Below are 21,862 nucleotides of genomic sequence, written 5' to 3' on the forward strand. Positions count from 1 at the left end.
AACACCAAATCACCTATAGCATGTCATACAATCCTTTGTATAGACTTATCAAGCTTCAACTTGAAACAATTTAGGTCCCCACCACTCTCTTTGAAAGGTTACTAAAAATTGTGGACATGTTATAGTTATGAAATTTCTTTTAATTTCCAGGACAAATTTGCTGACTGATTTTCTAGTCTTTGGCTTTCTGTTTGTTTGTTTTGTTTTATTTTCCTTTCTCTCAATACTAGGAATGGAAGTTTTTCTTGCACTTGGACTGCAAAAGCCTGACTTCTCATTTTTCTTCTGTAACATTTCATCACATTTCTGTTGCACTGTCCCACAAGGTAGTGAAGCTTTATTTCTTAGGGTGGCCCATCAGATTGTGCCAGACACAAAGAGCAGACCATCAGTTTGGTCATGATCTCTCCTCTAACCAGTGGGTAGAGCCTTCTCTGCAGCATTGAGTTAGTTACTAACTACAATGTTAAAAATAATTGGCCCCAGAATTTTTCCCTGTAGGACACCTCTATTTTCTGATAACTCCTTCTCAGTCCAATCCGTTGAGGTCTGCCCTAAACAGTTCTTTGTCATCTTTATGATTCTTACATCAAAACTCATCTTCACTTCAGACTGAATTGCTTAATCTTCATCTTAATCTGAATTGATCAGGGGCAAGACAATATGAAATAAGAAGCACTCAGTCTTATTGAGATCCAGTAGCACCAAGTTTGCATACACTCCGACTCCAATTATTTTCCATTAATACAAGTTTTGTTACCTCTAAGGCTAATGTCTCAACTATAAGTTCATAGAGTATTATCCACAGTTCTTTCCTAGTGAAGAATCACCTGCTGTGTTCAAGCACAGTTTTCCAATGTCTACCAACATCTAAAATATGCATTACTACACAGTGATACGATCTATTACAGTACTTTCACCTAATTCTAAAGTCTGGGTTTTTTGCCTCAGGAGGTGCAGTTCCACATACTGGTTTTGTGTCATTTAATGAATTATCACCCTGAGCTCCATATGTCTTTCTGTAGCAGATCTTTTTTCATGAACTTCTCCCTGTAGAAAGCCCACGATGGCAAAGATACAGAAAGCACCAGTCTGGGTCTGAAAATACAAAGCATTACTTACAGCAAAATGAAGATCAAAATTTGTCAAATATATCAGCATTACAAAAATTTTCTTTAGAACTTCTTAGCTTAATCTGCACTGTTGTGGTTTAATCTCAGTTGGCAACTAAGGCCCACACAGTCACTTGCTCACTCTCCCCACAAGTGGAATGAGGGAGAGAATCCAAAGGTAAAAATGAGAAAACTTGTGGGTTGAAATAAAGACAGTTTAACAGGTAAAGCAAAAGCCACGCACACAAGCAAAGCAAAACAAGGAATCCATTCACCACTTCTCATGGGCAGGCAGGTGTTCAGCCATCTCCAGGAAAGCAGGGCTCCGTGACATGTAACGGTTACTTGGGAAGACAAATGCCATCACTCTGAACTTCCTCCCCCTTCCTTCTTCTTTCCCCAGCTTTATATGCTGAGCATGACGTCATATGGTCTGAAATATCCCTTTGGTCAGTTGGGGTCAGCTGTCCCAGCTGTGTCCCTTCCCAACTACTTGTACACCCGCAGTCTGCTCGCTGGTGGGGTGGTGTGAGAGGCAGAAAAGGCCTTGACTCCGTGTAAGCACTGCTCAGCAGTAACAAAAACCTTCCTGCATTAGCAACACAGTTTTCAGCACAAATCCAAACCACAACGCCATACCAGCTACTGTGAAGAAAATTAACTCTATCTCAACCAAAACCAGCACAACACACATTAGTCACACACAGAATCACAAAGAATCATTAAGGTTGGAAAAGAACTTTAAGATCATAAAGTCCAACCACCAACCCAACACCATCATGCCCATTAAACCATGTCCTGAAGCGCCACATCCACACGTTTTTTGAACACCTCCAGTGATGGTGACTCCACCACCTCCCTGGGCAGCCTGTTCCAAGGCTTGACCACTTTCTTGGTGAAGAAATTTTTCCTAATATCTAGTCTAAACCTCCCCTGGCGCAACTTTTCCTCTCATCCTATCACTAGTTATTTGGGAGAAGAGACCAACACCCACCTCACCACAACCCCCTTTCAGGTAGTTGTAGAGAGCGATAAGGTCTCCCCTCAGCCTCCTCTTCTCCAGACTGAACAACCCCAGTTCCCTCAGCCACTCCCCATAAGACTTGTGCTCCAGACCCCTCACCAGCTTCGTTGCCCTTCTCTGGACACGCTCCAGCACCTCAACGTCCTTCTTATAGTGAGGGGCCCAAAACTGAACACAGGATTCAAGGTGTGGCCTCACCAGTGCCGAGTACAGGGGCACGATCACTTCCTTACTCCTGCTGGCCACACTATTTCTGATACAGGCCAGGATGCTGTTGTCCTTCTTGGCCACCTGAGCACACTGCCGGCTCATGTTCAGCCGGCTGTCAACCAGCACCCCCAGGTCCCTTTCCGCCAGGTTGCTCTCCAGCCACTCCTCCCCAAGCCTGTAGTGCTGCATGGGGTTGTTGTGGCTGAAGTGCAGGACCCTGCACTTGGCCTTATTAAACCTCTTACAGTTGATCTCTGCCCATTGATCCAGCCTGTCCAGATCCCTCTGCAGAGCCCTCCTACCCTCCAGCAGACCAACACTTCCACCCAATTTGGTGTCATCTGCAAACTTACCAAGGGAGCACTCGATCCCCTCATCCAGATCATCTATAAAGATACTGAACAAGACCGGCCCCAGAACCGAGCCCTGGGGAACACCGCTTGTGACCGGCCGCCAGCCGGATTTAACGCCGTTCACCACAACTCTCTGGGCTCGGCCATCCAGCCAGTTCTTTACCCAGCAAAGAGTAAACCCGTCTAAGCCACGTGCTGCCAGTTTGTCCAGGAGAATGCTGTGGGAGACGCTGTCAAAGGATTTACTAAAGTCCAGGTAGACAACATCCACAGCCTTTCCCTCATCCACTAGGTGGGTCACCTGGTCATAGAAGGAGATCAGGTTGGTCAAGCAGGATCTGCCTTTCACGAACCCATGCTGGCTGGGCCTGATCCCTTGGTTGTCCTGCACGTGCCCTGTGAGTGCTCTCAAGATGAACCACTGTCCTACTCATCCCTCCAGAATAGAATAGTTTATCTAAGAAACAGTCTGTATTTGTAACAAGAAAGTTATGCTAAATTACTAAAATATTTTAATGTTAGCACTGTACATGGAAACAATGTAAATTAAAAGTTTTCAATGTCAAATAAACCATTATTCCTCTTTCATATAGTTAACAATTTTTAAATGACACAAAGAATATTCTTTACCTTTTATAACAATAACACCTCGTATATATTATTCTTTATAGAGGCAAACAGGAAGCGTAATACTTATTATTGCAGAAATAATGCAACTTTGCTTTATTTTCTTTACAAATTCTCAGGTGATTTGGGGATATTTAGTAAGGTCACTGTAACAATCCATCCCAAGTCAGGTCATCAAGTTGCCTGGCAACCGTGTTCAGGATTGACAAAGGCAAGCTACCTTCCCATTTTTTTTCCCTCCCCTTTAAAATCAATATGACAAGCTTGATATTGGTGATGTGAGATTAGCTGAGAAAATGCATGAAATTGCCAGAGAAGAGCATTGCTCAAGATATTCAATTTCGAAGGCTAGGACCAAGCACATCACTCTCTTACAGCTCTGTCATTATGGTTTTCCCTACCAGCAGCATTTGTTAAAGTATTATTTGCAGAGATGCTATTTCATTTAGTACATGTGCTTCATCTCAGCACTGGCTTTTCTTTTTTGTTTGTTTTTTTTTGGGGGGGGGGGAAGGGAGGCCTGTTTCATTCAGAACTAAGCCTGTGTTTCATAACAATATCATTATGGTATTTTGTACTCAGCAGTTAAGTTTAGTGTCATTAGGAAGAGACATTGATCATGGTGTGGGGTAGTTTGAATGCACTACCGTTTACATTCAAGAGTGCAAGAACCTCTATTTTCTGAATGCAGCAAGGTTCAATGGACAGTATGTGTTCATGAATCCAAATCCAAAGCCATGGAGCTTTCTGCTTTTCTCAGTCACCTTGCAAAAGTCTGTTCAGTGTTTTCATATAGTGCTCATGTCTTTGTCCTCTCTTTAAACTTCCCCAGTCTCTCCACTATTTTCCGTAAGAACATGTGAGATACCACTAAATGATGGACAAAAAAGACCCCCCAAAATCCTCTCATTAATTTGAAAATCTGCATTTATTAATTTGAAATTAATTTGAATATCTGCATTTGAAATAAATATTGCTACTTGAGCATGCCAGTGTACATTGTTTTGGGCACCAGAGTTAGAAATAAACCAGGGTCTAAGCCAAACTCCTTACCCTAGTTCCAGTTCATCATAGTGTCAGCCACGTACCTCTAATCAAACAACTGGTGTGGCCCTGACAAGTAAGGGCATCTGCTGTTACCTTTCTGTATAATGAGACATGACCTTGAATATCTTTACCCCTAAACCAAGGTGGAGCTGTTTCAAGTTGGTTTTCTTTCAGTAAAATAGCAGGGAATAATGATGTCCATGAGTTGTACAAGTATAAGAAAACTGAAGTATGGCAGGAAGAGATTGCAAAAGTCAGGATTTACTAGAAGGATTTCAGTATTACAGGAAAGGAAAAAGAAGGATAATGCAATCTTGAGTTTAACAAAAATGAGTTATGGTATCTACGCATTTGCTGAATTTCCCTGCGTTAAGCGTGTAGGCTGTTTATGTGAGAACTATGGGCAGCTTACCACGTGGTTGCATGGTTTGTCATCTTGGTCGTTAGACTTTTTTTTCTGCTTTCCGGTCTGACAAATGAAACATGTAAAATAGGAGATGAACGAAAGACAAAGGGTGAATAGTGAAGTCCTCATTTTCAGTACACAGGTACCCAAGCCTGCAGGTAAAGATGGGTGTAGACTTGCTCCTAATATTTTGTGTGAACAAAAAAACTTTTGTGAAAGCTTTTGGCAGTTAGCAAAGAGGCATAAATACAGCCCACATGAAAAGACATTTAGATTTCAAATCAGTATTCAGAAATGTTTTTTATGGGTTTGAGAAGCTCAGTTGAACCCAAAGCTTCAATATAAGGATTTTTGATAGAAAAGTATATTTGTTTATGCTCTGGTAGTAGCTGTGCTTATATCTGGCTGTCATATACTTTCACATTTCACTTACCTTCTGAGAGACATACAACGTGTTTTTCAAAATTCTGATGGAGTATAGCTGCCCATGCAGAAAAAATGATTTCTAAGCTAGTTTTCTTTTTGCAAACTGCGTGGAAAAAAAACCAACTAATGCCCACCTCCCTCCGTGCCCCTCTCCCCCTCCCCACAAACCTCCAGGAGGCCCCTTTCAGATCCTTCTGTCTGGCTTCTGTAACCAGAGCTCCCAAGAGAAAAACATTTGCTCTCCCAAGAAGACTCCTTCCTCTGAAATCTGTCTAATGGAACCCAAATTCTTTTGATAGCACTGATAAACATTCAATAGAGTAAAGAATTAATCAGGTAGACAATTAATAAAATAGCACATAAAGCCCTGATTAGGGTTGAGCTTTGAGTGTAACAAAAGTAGGATAGTGGCAGCATTATAGTTGGACATTTCTGTTGCAGTATATGCATTTTTGTAGTTACAGACAAAAACCTTAAATTAGATTTACAGTAATGGACCATAATTATTATATAATTCATACAAGCAAGAATGAACCATGTTGGACACAAATTTTTGATGCAGAAGTGTTTTGTAAATGTGTTCAGACTCAATAACTTTATACCTTACCAAGTGTTTAATCTGGTGAGCTTAAGTGATTTAGCTAGAATTACTCCCTCATGTGAAAAGCATGGTTACAGAATATAAAATGATGGTGAATTTTGAAGACCAGAAGTTACTTCCACATCTCTACTTACTAGAAATCCTAAGGTAAATCTATCTCGACAAAAGGAAAAAAAAGTGAATAAAACGTTATGAACATGTTTGTTCTTTCTTATCACCCTTCTCCTGCTTATATCTATTCACATTTTCACATTTTGAACACATTCATCAGATAAATTCAGCACATCACAGAATTTGTTGCAATTTTTGTTTCTTTAAAAAAATAGATTGAAACATTTCAGTCAGCCACTCCTTTTTATAGAAACTATGTAACAAAACGAATAATATATAATGTTGAAATTAAAAAGGGGCGAACACTGCCAAACTAGATAGTTTCATGCAATTGAACATATAATGATTAGTGACAGAGATTGAAACCTTTTATCAAAGATGATGTTGAAAAGCTTATGAGTAATATTCACAGCTTTTCCTTTGATCTTTAACCCAAGTGAAAGATTTCTTGAGAGCCTCACAATAACCACTGTAAGTGAGGACAATCAGTTTCTACTAAGTGCAGAAATAGTTTTTTTTAGCTTATGCCTAAAATACAAGGGAAATTTTATGATCCATACTAGCAGTAAGATTAGATCCATGGAGTCACTCAGTTCTCAATGATTTAGCCAGTGAACTACATACTGAAATCCCATTTATACAGAACATACTACCCTTTAAACATAATATTTGAGGCTCACATGGAAAACAGAAGTTTTATCAGCTTTTCATTTAAGTCTGCCTTGTGTGATTAACTCAAAATGCAGAGATATCTGTGGCATTTCATGGTAAATTAATAGATATAGATAAAATCTTCTATAAATATTCATTACACCTCATTATTGCAAATTAATGAGTAAGATTTTGATATTAAGGGTAGTCACATTTGGAGATATGTATCACTTATCCTACATATGAGACATAAGAAATAAATTATGCTCTAAAACTGGGTTCCAGTTTACTCCAAGGGTGGCCCTGAGAGTCTGACAGTATATTGTAAATGGGCTAATGTGATTGACTGGAAAGCAAAGACAGAACTGCTGCTTGCCTTTAGGTATAATAAACAGCTGTCCAGAACACTCATTTTTTAATAGCTGAACCATTTCTTACATTCTCTTGTCTTATACTCAAAATATTCTACTGTGGTATTATGGCTGAAACCCTACCCGCTGCAGGAGAGGCTCAGAGGGCATGGTTGACGTCACAGTTCATACTTGTTCACATTACTGAGCTTTGAGAGAGTCCTTCAGTTCAGTGGTGGACCAGCTCAGTTAGTACTTGTCAGGGGAAGCCAGAAGTCACCCGGTTTTTGAAAGTACACATTTCCCCATCTTGCTTGTGGGATGCAATATCTTGTGTCTCATCCAGCAGCCTCAATCTACATCTCTGCATTTGCAGTGATGTTAAGTGACTTGTTCTGATGTTCTCTGACACAATGAAAGAATTTGGAGAGGATCATAATTTAGAATGAATGTTGGTGGCCTGCAAGGACAAAATGGACTCGTAGTGGTATCTTTGGAGGACTACCCAATGCTGAGATGCCTAGAGAGGTACAGCACAAATACTGTGCAGATGCCAGTATCTGCACAGCTGTTTAAGAGAGGTCTGTGTTTAGAGAAGATGGAGCCTGACTGCTCTCAGAGGTGCTTATTAATAGAAGAAGGGGTAATGGACAAAAGCTGCAACAGAATATATTAAAATTAAATATTAGGGAAAAAACCTTCACAACAATTGAGTCAAATACTGGAACGGGTTCCCAAGAGAGGTTGTGGAACCTCTGTCCTCAAAAATATTAAAAACTCAGGTGAAAAAGGCCTGAGCAACATGTTCAAAATTGGCCATGTGTGGAGCAGAATGTGGAAACAGATGACAGCCCAAGGTCTCTTCCAACCTAAATTATTCCATGATTCTGTGACAGCTTGGTTTTGTAAATCAATGGGTGGGGATAGCCCTCCAGAAGTGGGTTGTCTTAAGTTAAAGCCTTTGATTGAGAAACTTCTTAGCTGTTTAACATTTAAAGACTGAACAAAAAATAGAATTTTGGGTATGTGGAGAAGGTATTTCTAATTCCTGTAGAAATGTTGTTATCACTAGGCCATTCTGAAAAAAAAAAAAATTGTACCATTCCTACCTAATCCAATCACTTTTTGGAAAAAAAATCATAATGCAGGTTCCACCATAATGCAGAACGGGTATTTGGGCCATCAATAGCAGTTGCACCATGCTCCCTAACTGCAGGACTACTGGAGGGCCCCAAGTCCAGGCAAGAGAAAGTCCAGTACTTCAGAGTGTTAGCACTGAAGTCAATAAATGTGCATTCCACTCCCGAAGCAGAGTGCTTCAGTTTCAGGAAAGGCAGCAATTAGTGTCACAATGCTCAGTGTTCCTTTGGGGCCCCTGGAAGATACAAAGCTGCTGTCCCCACTTCAGAGCTTGCTGTAGACTAGGTCTTGTCTGTTGAACTGGTTTTGCCTTCCTCTCTGCTTGTTGCTGTCACTCAGCCAACAGTGGCTTTTCTCCATCCCCTCATTCCACAGCACTGCTTTTGGGTGGACACTTCTGCCGTCTGCAGCTTCTGCCATCTGAGGGGAAAACCCCTCCACACCTTTCTCCATTTTATAGACCCTCCACAGACATTATTTTCAAAGCTCAGACAGAAAGATTTCTCTTGCCGGCTTGCTTAATACTATGTTTATTTCTTCTACCTGCCTTTCAGTTTTGTGTTCATACTATTATTTAAGTCCAAAATGTTCTCACAATTAATGTCTAAAAATACAAATAAAATTCCCTTTCCCTCAAATGAGTAAAATAAATTTCTAGTATTGCAAGGACTTGTACATACGATAAAATTAACATAGAGCAAATGCTTTAACTCATTTATCTGACATATATATAAATAAAACTTGACACGTGTTGCAGGAATGTGGTTTACCTTTGCCACACAGTAAGAAAGATGAAGGTTTTAGAAAATGAGGTTCATTTGCAAAAGTCCATTTAAACCCTAGAAACCAAATTCTGTAACCTTTGTTGATAGGATTTTTGTCTGATTAATGAAAGAAAAAAAAAACCCTGAAATATTTTGCTCAGATTAATATCAGCACAAGAGGTACATTCATTCCATCCTCTGTTGTCAGTGGACACACAGTCAAACCTTTGTTAGACAGTACCCATCCTCCCTTCAGATGGGTGATACAAATCACGTCTTTCTCAGGAGAAAAAAATATCTTCTGTGCTCTTTCAAAAAGAAAATTCTAATGCATTTTGGAGGGCTTTCTTCCCTTTTTATAGATACTGCTGGCCAAGAAAGAAATATAACTTAGGACGCAGAACAGTTTTAGTGTGTAAACTTGTGGTGCCATACAATATGTCTTAATATTGCAGGTTTAATACTAACTGTGCCCCAGTAATTTAATAACTTTGTGGGAAGAGTGCTGGGTTATAGAGGATATTTGTCTTGTGATTTCTTTGTGGCAAATCAGAAATTACACCAGTGCTCAAAGGAATAGAAATCTTAGATACTCATGACCTTCACTGAAACCCCTTTCGTCACTTGTCAGTTCTTTAAGGGGCAATTTAATTGTAGCTCTTTGGCGGTGACAAGGTAAGTGCTGGCATTTTGGCACTGTCATTCATTAACCTCATGCAATGTCAGCAGCAGTGCCTCAGACATGTCACCATTTCCCCAGTGATGGCAAGCTGACTTTTAGGACATATGTTATTCCAGAGATGCCTATTAGAGAAGTCTGCATGCTTCACATTCTTGTGTATTTGGCATCATTTGTGCATTGTTTATGCAGTTAAATAGTTTCAAGAGTAAAACCAACTTGTCTATATCCAGGAAAAGAAAATGTGCCATGTGCCATGAGCAGGAAACTATCAAAATCATTTATGTTGCTCAGAAATTAAAAATAAAAAACCAAAAAACCTCACAAAACAAAAGAGGCAAACAAAAGAAACCAACCAAAAAAACCCTTGAGTATAAACTGATAGGAAACAAAAGTCTATTACCATGATACCTAAAGGTTTAATAAAATTCTTTCACGTACAAATTTTTTAAAGCATAATTCAATACATAAAATGACAGAATGCAAGGCACACAATATATATTATAATTATCGTTATTTATTTTGCATTTCACATTTCTGCATGCTTATAGGAAGCCAAATTATTAATAATAAATAGACTGAGGAGAATAATTGGTGCTGAGAACTATTTGTTGATAACAACAATTATTGCCAATGCCTAGAAAAAGGTAATATATTTGATTGCACCTTTCCTCTACTCCTTCTTCATTTAGACCTCAGAGTGACTGGGGATTCTGTGCAATACTGCAATATAAATTAATAATGACAATAATAATAATAAATGAGCTTGATTCTCACTCTGCAAAATGCACTGTAGGAGAACTAAGGATCACTCAAAAACAAAGCAGTTGTTATGCTAATATTATGCATATGTCAACGTGCAAACACTTAAATCTAGGTTTGAAACCCCAGAGATTTGCATCTTTTGGGTCTATCTTTTTTTTAACTTCCTTTAAAATCTGGATTCATGTTCAAGTTGGATCTCAAAACATTCCCATATTTTCACTGTATACAAAAGCCTATTCTGGCTAGTCTAGAGCTTGAAACAGAACTCAGGTTTGCCCGAAATCAGATAAGTGGGAATTGTTAGTTCTGGAGTTCATTTCCTTGTTAGAAAGAGTTTAACAATATTCTTTTCTTTAATCAGAATGAAAGGATTTACTTCTGTGACTGAAAAAACCTTCCAAAACAGCAGATAAGAAGGAGCAAGGTAGTCATAAAAAATTGATGGAATCATGTTTATAAGGGATGCCTGAGAAGAAAGTTGAAAGAATTTCTACCGAACACAACATACAAAATCTATAAATAGATGAGTATTTAAACAAATTTTACTCTTTTTTTTTTTTCCTTAAATAGTTTCCGTTTTAGGCTACTTAAAATGTGTTATACATGGGTATGTGTATGAGAACATAGATACAAATATATGGCAAAAAAGTAAGGTAGGACTAGATAAACAAAGTGAACTTAAGAAAAAAATGTAAATGACTGAGGTGACTTTCTGCAAATGCTAAGGGAGCTTTCTATAAGAATATTAAACTTGTGTATTTCAAATTTAGAGATATCACAGTTCAGAAAAAACCCATATAGTTCTGCTATTGAGGTGAAATTGGAGGGAATACCAATCACCTAAACAATTATTATTGTACAGTTCAGAAAATTAACTTTCTGTCTTAGAAATTTTTTTTAACATATATCTAGCACTTATTTCAGATAAAATAACAAACTTCAAGAAAAAAAAAATAAAGCAAATTTCAGGCAAAATAACAATACTTTCCTAGGATAATATTTTAATATTTTATTTTACAGAATTACAAATGTTGCTTACTGATGACTGCTTTAATATATTTTTGTACTGTAGCTAAGATTCAAAATCTGTCATTGTTAAAATGTTAAAATTATACCCTTTTATTTTCAAAAGTTTTTCTATTTTTAATAAATAATGTGATTTTTATGAAAAAAATTTATTCAAAGCAACAGTTTCCAGAGAAAAAAGGTTTCAGTGCCTTTTTTCTATCAATCAACTCTACTACTGACTTTAATAGAAACCATGTATGTGAAAGCAAGGGCAATGCTGAGAATGTCTGAGAGTGGTGTGTGTAAGCAGAATGACTGAAACTCCAGGCAGATGAAGTTAAATAAACTGCAGTACAGTGCTGAGGGCCAAAACCAGACATTTCAGTGCACTGTTATAGTGTACCTGTAAAAATAATAATTTCCAAACATTTTACTAGATGCAATGGTATACATTATATAAACATCGTTCTGCAAGTAAAATGCTGCCCATGCTAAAAAAATGTTAAGTGCTTAGAAAACGTTAATGGCATCAATAGGAAAGCAACAATGACTGTAGCAGGGACTTTTCCAGTCGAAGAAGCGGTGATAGATGTAAAGAGAAAAATGAAAAAAAAACCCCACTTTCAATTAGAGAGTTAAGATTCTGTCCCGCGAAAGCAATTCCAGACTGATACAGCAGGCAGCCTGAGAGTCCTCTTTTCCAAGAGCAGCACTGCACTAGGAGCTGCAGCGCAGACCCACACTGAGAACGGCATTTTGCCGGGAGGGCCCACTGCACATTCATGCCAGTCGCACTAATTGATTCAACAGCATTTGCTATAGCAGTTTAAGAGAATTTAGATTCTCTCTGGGTTTTATTCCCCCTTCCCCTCAGGGCTGGCAATACAGATGAGTGATTTCCTTTCGTCATACATAAAGATTTAGAGACACAACATTAATTGCTGTCCTGACAGTTTCCAATTTGATGACCAAAAATTGAACCAAAGCAAAAACAAGTGGAGGAATGATCGCATTGAAAGATTATGAAGAATCTCTGAGCGTCCCCTCCCTTCCCCCAGTTTTTCCTAGCACCTTTCCAGAGCTAAACTACTCCTCATGGATTAACCACAGCATTACAGAATTATAACATTTCCTACTGGTAAATTCAAGGCAGTTTCCTCACTGCACAAATAACTAAAAACAAATTCTCAGTGGAAGGAGCAAGTTATAAATATAAGAAATGGATAGGTAAAGCTGATCCTACACTGCCTTGTTTCCTTTTCTTCTAAATAAAATGTCACATTCTGCTCTACCTTACATTTGTATTGGTCCCCACTTCCATGCTATCTCACTTAAGGGGCTTCTCAGATGATTAATCCTCACGTAACAAAGTGTCAGATGGCTTTTATCAAGTCCTTTCCTCCCTTGAATGGGAAAAATGTGATACTACTGGCCCTGGAGACCCAAGCAGGTCAATGTGAGGGCAGAACTGACTTATTATCTTTACTTTATATGCATTTAACCAAAAAGGTGAGAGAAGTTAAATGAGATGGTGTTCTGCCTAAGGAAGCTGGCAGGGTAGGAAATCTACAGATAAAAAAACTTTGCCCCATTGTTTCCTCCCAAACAGCAGTACCAATCTTGCCTTGCTTGCTTTCCTGGAAAGATCTTGAAAAATTTAGCAAACATCAATTAGTTATCCAGGCATGTCCACAATAAAATAGAAATCTGTATTAACTCTAGGACAAGCAGAAATAGGAAGTAGATATGAATTTGGTCCCCTTCATTTCATCAGAATTAAGTTCAAAGAATTTAAAGCACTTGGTAGCAGTCAGAGATCTGATGGAATTTCTCTCCAGATTCAAGTGTTTGATTGCTTATGTTCAGGTTGCCTAAAAATAGGAGTCTATAGCCGTTTGACCTGCTATAGAGTATCTCTGAGTGTACCTGCATGGGGCTTGTAGATGTGGCACAAGACCTGTATGAGACTCGTGCCTTCTGGAGCAGCTCCTGAAAGGCCAAATGGCATATTCCATACTATCTCAAAAGGTACAGACAACTTAGTATAGGTAAGCAACCCACGTCCTTAAACTTAGCTGTTCGTAAGATGGTTTTCTATATGAGCTAGGTGTAGAAGCATCAGTTGTAAACAAGGGTAATACAGTCAACGTAGTGGATGGAGAGGAAAGGGGAATTCAGCTTACCCTAAAGTACTGGCTCGTCTGAATTGCTCTCTAGGCTTCAGTGACTGCAGTGATCAGACCTTTATGGATACTTGGAGAGCTCTGAATATATTCTGAACTATTCTTAGGTGTCTTACAAATATTCTATTCAGACTTTTTCCCCAGAAAAAGCTTATCCTTTCATCCGATAATACCAGGACTCATTTTTCAACCACTGAGCAATAAACTGATTATTTGAGGATATTATAAATATACCAAATATAACAGAAGACTGAGTTTTCCTTTTACAGGAAGTAACAAAATACATTAATTTTAGTTTTGATTATGAAATTACTTCACCATGGAACAAGCCAGTTACTGTATTTGCTGTATCCAAGGTCTGGGAGAACAGGGTAATATTTAGCTTCCTAACATCTCATTTTGATAGAAGCACCTTGAACTGGGGTAGGAGAATGAGTAACTGAAAAAGAAAAAGTTGAGAGTGGAAAACCCCCAAAGGTTGAACAAAAGAATGACAGTACATATAATTTTGAGAGACTCAAAGAGTAGGTCAGTAAGATTTAAATGAAAGACAGGAAGCTTAATGTATGTTTTCATAGCAAAATAATCTCTTGTAAATGCAGGACCAGCCAAAATCATAGAAAAATAATCTGCAGCAAAGGGAAGGAGTGAAAGAACATGATTTAGTGGAAAGAAAAACCTTTATAGAAAAAAGGAGTCAGGGAATCCTGAAAGGATGCTATCTTTGGCCAAAAATCCTGTGAGTGCTGAGAGGAAACTGTGATAAAGAAATGTCTGTAAGTGTGCTCATTATTTTCTACAGGTCTGTGTACTTATGCTAAAAACGTACAAAAACCTCTCAAAGGGTATACATTTGTCTGCATGTTGGTTTAGCCCAGTTTGGAATTAAACAGTAAAATGGAGTATCTAGAGCTTTGCCTGTGCTAGTAGCTCTACTGGGCCAAGTCTTGTTCTCTGGCTCCAAAGCCAGCTGGCATGGCTCACTTTCATGCAGATAAGCTCTTCTCAGCCCCAAAGTGGAGTGGCCACCAACCTGCTCTCTCCCCAGGCAGCCTGAGGTGGCCCTGGCCAGAGCCATGGTGCTGGTCCAGCTCAAGCTGCTGGGCCTGACCCTGCTTCGCCCATGCCACCCAGCAGGACTAGATGGTCAGGGGAGTCCTGGGAAGGTGCTTGCTTAAGTAGCCAGCAAATGCTAAGCCTTGGGTGTGGATGGGTGAAGCAAAGTTTGGTTTGGCACATGGCACCACACACAAGCCCCAGTTGCCCATCCCCATGCAGGGCATGGGGGGCTCAATGTTGGCTCCTGCAGAAGCCTGCCAGGGCTCACAATCAGGGCGTCTGCCTGCTTATGTTAATTTATTCTGCTCATTTCCCCTTTTCCCTCCTGTTTCCCTCCCTCTTAGTCTTCTCAATATTTTACCTGACATTTAAAAAAATACTTAAAAAAAAATATCTGGCACTCTTAATTTCTCCTTATTCTCTAGTTCATATTCAAACTCATCCAAGTTCATATTTTATACACCCAAACAGACACGGAGACACTTTCAAGAACATCTAATGCACATTCATATATTTTATTACTGGTCATTCTTTCTCATAGATATAAAAATCTGCACTTAATGTACAACTGTATTACACAGGACAAATAAATTCAATTTAAATGTCAATGACTGTTTGTCCACAGATTTACAAAATGGGTAGAGTACCCATATTTCTGAATATTTACATATGACATCAACATATTTTCATAATTTTAATGATGCTGTAGTCCTCTCTAGCTTACCTGCACTGACATTATCAATGCAGATTATCCAGGTCATGAAGTGACCCCCAAGCCCCAAACATTTCTGCTTAAAGCACAATACCACATAAGCAAAGCTATACTGTCTTGAGAGCTGTACTGTTCTCTGGTCCAGGAAACAAGACAGGGTGAAACCTACTTGATTCAAGATACTTTTACACAAAGCTACTTTTTACATAAAGCTTTTTTTGTTCCCAGAATAAAGAGGGCAGGCAAACACGGTGCAGTATCACTGCTGACCACACTAACCAAGCTCAGGTGCAATTAGAGGTATGAATTCTACTTTGTATTGGGTTTGCATGGCAAGGTTTTGGTAACGGGGAGCTACAGGGGTGGCTTCTGCTATTAGCTTCTCCTATGTCTGAAAAAGCCAGCGCCAGCCGGCTTTAAGACCAGCCCACCATTGGGGGGGCTAATCAAGCCCATCAACACCAAGCCCATCAACGATGGTTGTCGTGCCTCTGGGAGAACAGATCTAAGAAGTAGGGGGGAAACAAAAAATGGTGAGAACAACTGCAGCCGGAGAGAGGAGTGAGAACATGGGGGAGAACAGCCCTGCAGCCCCCAGCCCAGAGCAGCAGGAGGGGCAGGAGGGGCTCCAGGCGCCGAAGCAGAGGGTCCCCGGCAGCCCCTGGGGAAGCCCATGGTGAGGCCGGCTGTGCCCCTGCGGCCATGGAGCTCCCCGGGGGAGCAGATCTGCACCTGCAGCTGGGGAGGGCCCCACGCCGGAGCAGGGGGATGCCCGAAGGAGGCCGTGACCCCGTGGGCAGCCCGCGCTGGGGCCGGCTGCTGGCAGGGCCTGTGGCCCCGTGGGGAGAGAGAGGAGCCCCGGCTGGAGCAGGGTTGCTGGCAGCACTTGTGACCCCGCGGGGCCCAGGCTGGAGCCGTCTGTCCCTGAAGGATGGCACCCGTGGGGGGCCCAGGCTGGAGCTGTTGGTGAAGAACTGCAGCCCATGGGAAGGACCCACGCTGGAGAAGTTGGTGGAGGACTGTCTCCCGTAGGAGGGACCCCAGGCTGGAGCAGGGCAGAGGGTGAGGAGTCCTCCCCCTGAGGAGGAAGGAGTGGCAGAGACCAGGTGTGATGAACTGACCACAACCCCCATTCCCCGTCCCACTGCGCCGCTCAGGAGGAGGAGGGAGAGAAATCGGGAGCGAAGTTGATCCTGGGAAGAAGGGAGGGGTGGGGGGAAGGTGTTTTAAGATTTGTTTTTATTTTCTCACTACCCTACTCTGATATGATTAGCAATAAATTAATTTCCCCAAGTCGAGTCTGTTTTGCCCGTGATGGTAACTGCTGATGGTCTCTCCCTGCCCTTATCTCAACCCATGAGTCTTTTGTTATATTTTCTCTCCCTTGTCCAGCTCAGAAGGAGAATGATAGAGTAGCTTTGGCGGGCATCTGGTGTCCAGCCGGGGTCAACCCACCACACACTTGCACCAAACTCTTCTTGAGTAGCTCTGACTTAATGTTTCAAACATATCCTTTTCTAGTGGTGTCCTTTCTGGACGTGGCCCCATGGATGATGAGGCAGACATCTCAGATCCATTTTTAAACTGAAGTTAGTGGGTACACCTGTACTAGTAAATTATACAGTGCCGGGGCACAAACTTGGTCAAAAGAACTGTGAAACTGTTAGACCTGTTCTCCAGAACTATTTGACCTTGGCAAGTGCCACTGCCGCAGGCAATATTCAGGCACGCTCATGAACCACCAGGCAATTTAGATGCTAACTTGTTCAGCAGAGCTGCATAGTATGAACATACCAAAGCAATATCAGCCAGCTTTTGGGCAAGAGAACTGGACCTAATGTTGTTTTGCTTAGTAGTATGTACTTAGACAATAAATCTGGATGCACCCAGGCTAATTCCAGCTGATCTCTAGCAGAGTTGTTGCAGTGTCTCCCTAATCAACTCATCTAAAGTCCTCATTTCTGCCATGTTTGTTCATCTGGGCTCAGGGTGAACTCCTGGAGAGCTTTTCTCCACGCATCCATGCCCTACTGCGCTGAATCTAGCAAGCCTTTGCAGAAACACTGTGCTGAGGAGTGTTGTACAGGGAACCTTGTTGGCTCTGTTGGAGCTAGCAGAGTTTGCATGGCTGGAGCTGAACTGGTGCTACAGAGTCCAGCCAAACACGGGCTGGAGTTTTTCTGCTCCTTTCTCCAACAAACATTTATTATACTTTCTCTGTCTCAGATTTTGTGTTCAGGAATAGATTACACATGACTTTGTATCAAATGAAGATCTAAAGTAACAGATTCTAATGTAGCAGATCTGGAATACCACTGTAAGCAAAATCCCAACCCAAGAGGTAGCTAAACACCTCTACTCTATTCAAACAGGTAGATAAAATCATTGTGCTGCTAACTTCTTGGCACAATAGGACAGGTCTTTGCTGTAATCAGAGGTCAGTGGCCTTGGACTGTTCTATGTAAAACTTCAACAACATACCCTGACCGCACATTCCAAAGAGTACAGTACTTGACATGTTATTTTGTTATACCAGGATATTTTACTTTTTTAGTTAACTGGTATGAGCATCTTACCTGTCCACTAAGCCACAAAACACTTAATTCTACAAAAGCTACAGGCACCACAGATATCAGCCTTCTTTTTCTTGTCATTCACCTCTGTGCCAAGTGTAGATGAAATTTGCATGGGAAATACTGCCGTTGCTCAATCGGTTGGCGTTTTTTTCCTGGACTTCAGCGACGGGATTGTCTCACTTTTGGAGAAGAGAGCAGGTGGAGTTCTGAGCAAATGCTATGCACAGCTACAAACATTAGCAAGACGGAGAAGACAGTGGAAATATCAGTAGAAGTAAATTAACTTACCTAAGATCATCCAAAGATAGAACCCAGGCATTTAAACCATCAAGTTTCCCTTATAGCTATAGCAAACCCTGGGTACTTACCAATCTTGCAGTAATTGGTGCTTTAGCTATCCTAGCTGTCTTTGATAACATGAACCTGGTGATCAAATGAAGAATTAGAAGCAGGGATAGACTTAAACATTTTCATACAATTTCAAACACCACAGTGAAAACACAGAATTTTTGTCAGCACTTTCTGTTCATTTCCTTCTTATTTATTCATCGTGTTAGAATAATAAAGAACTTGATACTTTTCATTTAGAGGAAACTGTATTTTAATTTGTTGTCCCTATATAGGTTCCATACGCACATGGAATAATGTGTTTAGAAACCAAAGGAAATAGATCTTTTAAAAATAATCTGTCATCCTGTAATGCTCTCTGTGGTGTTTTGCATCAAACTCAGTTCTTCCTGATTTCTCTCATTATTCACTGTTGAACTGTTTAATGCCAGAGTTGTAGGCCAACTGGCAGGAAGAACACAGGGAAAGTGTTATTTCCCTGTAACATGAGGTTGGATGCCTCACTTCTGCAATTCTCTTTCACAATCAAGACAAATCCTGAGCTCTATCACAATGGCCAACAATGCCAAAAAGATACAAAAAGACAGGAAATGAAAGGCTTTTAGCAAGGCGTATTAAGAAAATAAAGGTGATACTTTTTAGCTTTTTGAAATCTTTACATTATGTCCTCTTTGGTACAGTTAGAGATATTATTCAAGGAGACAGAGTGGAATCTCAGTTCCGCTGAAATAAATGGTGAAATTCTAAATAAAGTTGGTTGCCAGGGGTAATACTTCTTGCTTACTGTTTTTGCTATCAAACCTTGTTTATTATCTTTTTGCTAATCAAGACCACTGATTTCAGCAGGAACAGCTTTCTAGAGTTCCCCAGTGAAAGCAGTATTACTTTATAGAGAGAAGAGAAAAAGTATATGCATACTTGGAAGCTTCACACTAATGTGAAATCTGCTTTTGATTAAATAAATAAATAACATCTGCTGAAATCTTAGAACAGACAGGACAAACTGCAGACTGAAACACTTGCATATATTTGATGATTTGAATCAGGCATATGTAAGCATGAGTCTATCAGTAGTTCTGAAAATAAGGGTCAAATTCAGATGTACAAGTGAGGATCAGAACCAGAAGTGGGAATTAGCAGCAGAAGCCTAAAAACCACTGCAATATATGTTGAGCCTGGCTTGTATTTTAAAGATGGTTTTGCATGCTAAGCGGTATAGCTTTCATTCTCCAGACTCTTTCTTCTTGCTTTACAGTTTTTTCTTCAGTTCTTTAGTTTTAGGCTTTTTACTTACAGGCAACACTTGGCTATATATTTGGGATGCAACTCAGCCACTTCCCCTCTGATTCACCCAGTTCTCCCCTCCCCAGGTAACTGAAAGGTAATGTCTTCAGAAAAGCCTCCCTTTCTACCTTCCATCTAACACTAATTATCAATTTTCTCCTCTTTATTACATTAAAAAAAACCCTATAATAATCCTGCCTTTCTTTCTTGAATCATATCTCACTGGTTTTCAGAGTCTTTTGCATGTATGTGAGAGGAGGCATCTCTATTTTTCTCTTTTGTTCCCAATGTATTGGAACATAAAGATGAACGGTACTGGAATATTCATCTGGATCTATCAAGTTACAGTTACTGGTACAAGTGTTCTGTTGTCTATAGGATACTGACATATGCTATAATTATTGTTCCATCACTGCCCTCAAGAGTGAACATCTGCTCCTACCCTATCATCACAGTTTTAATCGTCTTGTAGCTCCTGTTCCCTTGAAGAGCAATCCAAATGAGACGGCCCCGTCTTTTACTTTTCTCCAGTGTTTGAACAACTTCCAGGCTTTCACCAGAGTGAAGTGAATACCTCGAGCTCCCACCAGTATTCATTTAAATGAAAAACTGAATTCCCTTTAGCTGTGCTTGTGGTTGTGAGCAGATGGAGTGAGGTGGGAATCCAACTTGCTCACAGGCATAAACACAGTAACAGCAAATTGAATTTGCTGCTCAAGAGGTGGGGGTCACAGTGCTCAGAGAGCAGCCGCAGCTACTCTGCAAAATGCATCGAGCGTGGGAGCTGCAGGATTTGCCTCAATACAAAGTGTCCTCTCCCTGACTCACGAGTACCATGCCCTCTCGCAGCCTTTCCCAACTGTGATGGAGAGCCCTCGTTTGCCCATTCCACCCCAGCTCCCCACTGTGGTTTACACATTTTTAAAAAATTTTTGTCTGTACCCTCAGGCCAGGATAAATTTTACTCTTTGAAAGCACCAAAGGCAGGAACAAAAATAAAATATTCCCACAGCAGATCTCAATTCAGTGGTTAAGATTGTTCACAGGTACATGAAATAACGCTTTTGCGTTATCAATAAACTTCTGTGATGAAAATGCATAAGCAAACATGCACACTCATCTTGGAAGTGCTAAGGAGCCTTTGCCCTTCCAGCATTTATCCCCACCTGATGAACACAGAAGATATTGTACCTATGACACAAAAAACCATAGTTTTTAATAGAATGAGTTACGACTTCAAACATGTAAAACTGAGTTAAGTCACAGCCAAAGTGCTGAATGTGAAAACCACATCACCAAGCCCTTAAATTTGACAAAAGTTATCTATTTATTTGATTAAACCATAACTTGGATGAAAACACCCTGGCGTATTGTGGAACACTAAATCCAAATCTGAATCTCCCTTTCTGGTCCGACTCCCCAGAATTTAAAGATGGACCAGTCTTGCCAAACTACATTTTCTGCTCGCCAGCCCCATCTCCACTGCTTTGGAAGATGGTTTTGCAGGCAGTGTCCACAAGAACTAAGTCTCAGTCACAAATTCAATACCATATATTAATCTTTCTGCATATCTGAGTGTGACAGCTGTCTGTGCTTGTCAGACCTTTTCAGTGCTACATTACATTTCACCATCCTTTCTGGAAATACCGTTTGTTTCTTGCTTTACAGTAAACATTTCATGATACATTCTGCAATGGAAGGAATAATTTCTTTGAATGTTTTGTAATTTCTTTTTTTTTTTTTCTGAGGGTAAAGACTGAATCAAAGGTGCTTGAAATTTTAAATGATCAGGAATAACTGATGGTATCTCAATTTCTGCCTCATTTGGACCTCAATTATATACAACATTTACAGGAGTGTCGTCACTATCTTAATTTAAAATGACCTGAAATACTGGTTTTGAACAAAATTTAAAAAAATTATTTTAACCTGGTTTTAGAAGGAAGGTATATGTGATTACAGATCTCCAAGTCAGCATCTTAATTTGTCCCCTGCTGCAAACCTCTTGGCTAATTTCAACAAACTGAAAAAAAAGTAAAAAGCTCAAAGGTATTAAATTCCTACTTAGTTCCTAAAAGTAGATACCATATAGAGGAAAGACATCCAGGTTAGAGTGATCACTGAGGAAAAAGCCACAAGATCAGAGCAGAGCAGCCACATGGGAAGCAGTCACACAGGAAAGTGTCTGAAGTTCTGCTGCTTGTGGAACAATTTGTTTTTCAGAGGAACCCAAAAGAGTAAGATGCAGTGCATTTTATAGGATTTTGATACAGTAGACCTCATCATATTCTTAACATACCCAGCACTGAATGCAGGAGGCACTAAGAAATTAGGAGGATGATTGAGTGGCACAAGACTGCTTTTGGGGGCAATCTCAGGTGTCTGCCTCAACCTTCCTCTGCTCTCCATCAGAGAAAATTACAACA

Source organism: Phaethon aethereus (genome assembly GCF_964289735.1).
Source record: "Phaethon aethereus genome assembly, chromosome: 3".
Taxonomy (NCBI): Eukaryota; Metazoa; Chordata; class Aves; order Phaethontiformes; family Phaethontidae; genus Phaethon; species Phaethon aethereus.